Source organism: Herpailurus yagouaroundi, unplaced genomic scaffold (genome assembly GCF_014898765.1).
Source record: "Herpailurus yagouaroundi ecotype Mexico unplaced genomic scaffold, PumYag 186, whole genome shotgun sequence".
In the NCBI taxonomy this organism is placed as follows: Eukaryota; Metazoa; Chordata; class Mammalia; order Carnivora; family Felidae; genus Herpailurus; species Herpailurus yagouaroundi.
The window spans coordinates 8721340-8727404 of record NW_024412417.1 but is presented as its reverse complement, the minus strand read 5'-3'; the positions used below and the strand labels follow the sequence as shown (position 1 = coordinate 8727404).

The 6065-nt window shown below is 42.9% G+C and overlaps 1 long non-coding RNA gene across 1 annotated transcript in view; it reads left to right on the top strand.

Moving 5' to 3' along the window:
* The window catches only part of LOC121042742 (uncharacterized), a 52020-nt gene that overhangs the window by 932 nt on the left and 45023 nt on the right, over positions 1-6065 (top strand). The gene's annotated exons all lie outside the window — the stretch shown is intronic.

Genomic DNA, 6065 nt, shown 5'->3' with positions numbered 1-6065 from the left:
AGCGGGGAACGCACCTGGCGGGCCGCTCGGGGGCGGCGGCGGCGGCGCTGGCGGCGGCACTTGCGGCGGCTGTGCCGGGGGCCAGGCTCGCGGCCCAGCTTTCAGGTGGCGGCGGCCACACCCCTGACGCGCCCGTGGGCCCTTAGTCCCCTGCCGTCGGGTGACTGCGGCCCTGCCCCTCCGCGCCGCGGGCGGAAAGGCGAACAGGGGAGGACGTGGGGGGGGGGGGGGAAGGGGGGGGGGGGCAAGGAAGGGTGGGGACAAGGGGGTGGGTAGTGCAAGGGGCGGGAGGCGAGGAGCGGGAGCCGGAATGCCACCTCCAGAAAGCTTTGGAGCCTCACCTAAGTTCTGGCTCCCTTTGGAAAATCGAGAGCCACACGCTGGGTTTTAGGTCCCTAGCCCTTGCTTCTTTATACATGGCCAATGGGGGCTCAGGAGTCGCCCTCAGACCCAGATGGGTCCCGGAGGCCTGGTTTCTGGGCCACAGTGTGTTTGCCAAGGTGCAGCCTCAGGTAGGACATAAGACGTGGCAGACGTGGCGTGTGCTGGGCAGGTAGGTTAGGATGGACGGGGCTGTGAAGCCAAACAGAAAACTTGACCGGTTTCTGTCTGTCTCTGAGCCTGGCTAAAGGAGTCTGGAAACCCCATGCTTAGTGAGCTGTCAGATGCTGATTATTAAACCGTGATTCTCCGGGTCCAGCCGGGAAGGACTGCTGGACAAGTGGTGAGGATGATAGCAAGGGAGGTGACCCGAGCAGGGAGATCTGGAAGAGTCGATAATCTTCAGTTTATGCCTTATTTGTATGAGGGTGCCCAAGAAGAAAGGAGACTCATCTGATCACCTGGTGTAGCTTATCTCAACAAGTCACAGGCATTCCTGGTCACAAAGTGTGTGCTCACGTGTTTTCAAGGTTTTCTGTTTTGATGAATTTGAAATTCTTTATTTAACTGCACTGTCATCAAATACAAACCGTCACCTATGTGAAACACGGAGCAGTTCCAGTCTCTCCTCTTAACAGTTCAGTCTCTCCTCTTAACCAGAAAATAAAAATAATCTTTTAATTAAAAAGAAAAAAGAGGGAGGGGCGCCTGGGTGGCTCAGTTGGTTGGGCGGTGGACTTCGGCTCAGGTCATGATCTCGCAGTTTGTGAGTTGGAGCCCGGCGTCTGGCTCTGTGTTGACAGCTCAGAGCCTGGAGCCTACTTTGGATTCTGTGTCTCCCCTTCTCTCTATCCCTCCCCTGCACAGACTCTGTGTCTCTCTGTCTGTCAATAATAAACTTAATTTTTTTTTTTTTAAAGAGAGGGAGAAAACCACATGCTCACGGGGGGGGGGCGCCCCCCCAACCTATATATGTGTAACCCTCAATTAACAGTCTCTTTAAACTTTTAATAACCCTGTTGCCCACGTATAACGTGTGAACTCTGAGACATTCAAGGTTCCTTGAAGTTCCTCACAATGTGATCTTGGCCCTACTCTTCCAGGTTCATCTCTTTGGTGCTCTATCCAGCTTCACTGAGTTACTTTTTTCTCAAACTATCTGGGGCAAAGGACAAGATTTTATTGTAACAGTCGTGGACTGTAATTTTTGTAAGATACAATTAAAAACTTGCTAGAAAAAGTAAAAACAAGACATAAAAACTACAAGCCCCAGTTTTCATTATGAGTGTACAAGTATAAAGTTACTCTTTCCATTTGTCTTTTTCTTCTAACTTCTAAATGTTTACTCTTGATTTCTGTATTTATCTCATCATGGACTAGTAAAAACAGTTCACAGATTGGCAGTGATGACCATACTTGAAGTGGCACTGTCTTGCTGTTCTTTAAATGTGCCAGATGATTTTAAACTTCTGGGCCTTTGCTCATGTTCTTTAGTGCTGATCAAAGTTCTTGTCACTCAAGGTTCAACTCATAATGTAATAGTAATAATATCTTAATATTTATCGAGTGCTCTATGCTAAGACTTTTATGCATTCACTATGAATTCTTATGAGCTAGGTAGTATTATTATTATTTCTACTTTACAGAGAGAACACTAAGGATCAGAGAAGTCAAATCACACAACCAGTGAGGCACAAAGCATTCTAAATTGAGCAGGCCTGATTCCAGAGCCCATGCAGTCAACCATGATGTTTGGCCCTCCTCCATAAAACCTCCCATTTACTTTGGAATTAAAGTTAATCACTCCTTACTTACACTTCTACCATATATTTTTCCCCATTGGTTTTCATTCACATCTGTTTCCTACACTAGGCTTTCAGCTTCTGAGTACAGTGACGTTTGCGTATCTCCATGGCTGTTAGTGTTGCTTTCTCCAACTGGAACGTCCTTTATGCCCTCAATTCTGCTCATCATAGCCACTGGAAAGCAAGCCCTTCCTCATCTTTGTATTACCATATATTTTGTGCTTAGTTCATGCTGTAATTATTTATGTCTGTATCCCCTATTAGACCACAGGCTACCCAGGACATTCAGTTATCTTATCAAAGATGGTTTTATTTATTTAATTGAACAAGGACTTCCATAGCACTTATGATGTGCCAAGCACTATTCTCAGAGCTTTACAATTACCTAAACAGCCCTGTAGGGTATGTATTATTTTATCACCACTTAACCCGTGAGGAAACTGAGGCACAGAAAAATTAGTAGGATACTAGTAGGTGGCAGAGTCAGCATTCCAAGCCAGGCAACCTGGCTCCAGAGTTGATTTCTCAACCATCATGTTGTACTGGTTTTCCACCAGACCATGTGGTCTTCCTGCTGAAAACACTTCAGTGGCTTTCTACTCCTCTTAGGAGAAAAGTGAAACTCCTTGGTAGGGCCTTTAAAACTCTGTGTGGTCTTAGCTCTGCACTTGCCTCTCCCACCAAGCTTCCTGGCTGCCTTCTAGCCACACTTGTCTTCTTTGCCTTACTCCTGAGGTTCATGCTCTCTCTGACCACAGCACACATTGTTCCTTGGGCCTAGAATGCTGTTCCTTCACCTTGTTCCTTCCTCAGCCCAAAATTATCCTTCAGATTTTAGCTCAGGAAAATCTTCTTAGACTAGGTCAATTATCCTAGTATACATTTTTAAAGCATTTTTTGTTTTTAACAAAGTTATCATTTTATATTTTATATGTGAATATTTGACTAAGGTCCGTCTTCCCCGTTCAGCACTGTAAGCTCCATGACCACCGGAACTATCTGATTGGCCAACCTTTATATTCTCAGCAACTACTGGTATCTGACACAGAGTAGGCAGTGAGGAAATATTCAGTGAATAAATGAAGAAGTAAATAGTATTCAGAGTGTTATGAAAACTTAGAAGAGTCACAGTATTGTGCTGGTAAATGTTTACCAACCAGAGAGACCTGATTTGTACCATTTGCCAACTTCTATGGTATAAATACTCTCTCCATGGCCAATTTCAAAATGCCAATATGACCTCACACAACGCTGGAGTTGGGAGGTGATGTGAGCACTTGGCTTTGAGAGGCTGTACCAGTTGGCTCCAGTACACCATTGGATGAACACCAAGGTGGTGTGGCTGAGAGTGGTGCACAAAGCCCAGGCAAGCTGCTTAGGGAACTGAGGTGAGATCTGAAATATGAATAGAACACAGGCTTGGGAGGTGGACACGTGTGTGGGACAAACAATTGACAAGGCAGGTGGGGGTTGGAGAAGGAACAAGGAAGGTCAGTGGGGCTGACATGTACATTTGAAAAGAGTGTTGTAAATCTGGGTACGGTTCAGTCTTTATCCTTATGGGGAGCACCAAACTTGTGTAAGCAGGTGAAGTTAGCATTTTGAAGAGACATCTCTGACTGCCTTTGCCCAACGGGCTGGGCATAGTATGTAGCCACCCAGAGAAGAGATGCTGGTGAACAGAATCAGGACAGAGATGAAGAGAAAGTGAAGGCAGCTGTGAAAGGGAGCCTGGGTGGAGGTGTTTTGCATGGAAATATGGCCCAAACGGTAGTCTCTTGGTGAGCAGACCTAAACTACAGTTTCAGGGAGGTGGGACTTCAGGCGCCTGTGAAGGGAACCAAACACAAGGCAGTGTTCCTTGTGCTGGAGACCCAGGGACTAGCCTTGATCATAAGCATAGACTTTAAAGACTAGGAGACCAGGACTTGGGGTCTGGTGTAGCCACTTTCTGGCTGTGACTGGTCATTTAAACTCTTTGGGATTTCAGCTTTCTTCTCTGTAAAGAAAAAGAAAACAAAAAGGAGAGTACGATAAAAACACCTCACATGGCAATTCTGGTGATAAAATGAGATTATAAGTCAGGCACCCCTTGGTTTATAAGAGTTGTCTTTAAATGTGAATATGTGTTCCTTTAGGAAACCAGAAGGGATACTTGAGGGGGTGACCAATGAGATCATTCAGACTGAGATACTTAGAGAGTGACAGGGGGTGCTCTTAATAATTCCATCAGCACGAAGGCATAAACTGGAGTGTGGTCATCTTAGTGCTCAAGGGCTCCCCAAGAGGCATGGAGAGTTTTAAAGCACCAGTTTCAAGATCCAGAATCTCAAAGGTCATATTGTCTCCTTCCAAAAGTTGGTTTGCTTGAAAGGTGCCTTTTATAATTGCCTTTCTCCCACTTTCCAAAAGAAAAAATTCCGCTCACATACCCGATGCCTCTCTAAAATTCATTGCCCTGAGAGGAAAGATGGCCCAGAAGCCAAGCTAGAGGACACTTTGGTATTTCCTTTAAACAAAGTTCCATAAACACCTGTGACTCCCATGTATCTCATGAAAATTCAGTTCCAATATCTTACATCTATGTTCAATAATTATTTATTAAATGTATAATCTATTTATATTTTAATAAATTATGTACCACTAGTAATTATAATAATTCAATTCAGAGAAAAAAATTGTAACACCGGAAATTTTTTAAAAGTTTTTATTTAAATTTCAGTTAGTTAAAATACAGTGTAATATTTCAGGTGTACAATTTAGTGATTCAACACTTCCGTACAACACCCGGTACTCACCACAACACGTGCACTCCTTAATCCCTATCACCTATTTCAGCCATCTCCCACTCACCGCCCCTCTGGTAACCATGTTTGTTCTCTATGGTTAACAATCTGTTTCTTAGTTTGCCTCACTCTTTTTTTTCCACTATGCTCATTTGTTTCCTAAATTCTACATTTGAGTGAAATCATAAGGTATTTGTCTTTGTCTGACTGACTTATTTCACTTAGCATAATACTCTCTGGCTCCATCCATATCATTGCAATTGGCAAGATTTCATTCTTTTGGATGGCTGCACAATATTCCATTATATATATATACATGTATATATATTATATATATATACACACACCCTTTATATATGTATATAAAATATGTATGTATGTATATATGTGTGTGTGTATATATATATAATATATATGTATATATGTATGTATATACTTTAGCCCTTCAACTGTCCATGGACACCTGGGCTCTTTACAGAGTTTGGCTATTATGGATAATGCTGCTATAAACATCAGGGTGCATGTATTCCTTTGAATTAGTATTTTTTTTTTTTTTTATTCTTTGGGTAAACACCTAGTAGTGCAATTGCTAGATCATGGGGTAGTTGTATTTTTAACTTTTTGAGGAACCTCCATACTGTTTTTCTGAGTGGCTGTACCAGTTTGCATTCCCACTAACAGTGTAAGAAGGTTCCCCTTCCCCACATCCTGGCCAACACCTGCTGTTTCTTGTGTTGTTGATCTTAGCCATTCTGACATGTGTGAGGTGATACTCATTGTAGTTTTGATTTGTATTTCCCTGATGATCAGTTATGTTGAACATCTTTTATGTGTCTATTGGCCATCTGTATATCTTCTTTGGAAAAATGTCTGCTCATGTCTTCTGCCCATTTTAAATTGGATTATTTGTTTTTTGGACGTTGAGTTTTATAAATTCTTTATATATTTTGGATACTAACTCTTTATCAGGTATAAAATTTGCAAATATCTTTTCCCATTCTGTACGTTGCCTTTTAGTTTTGTTGATTATTGATTGATTCCTGTACGGGTTGTTTTGGGTTGTTTTGGGTTGTTTTGGGTTGTTTTGGGTTGT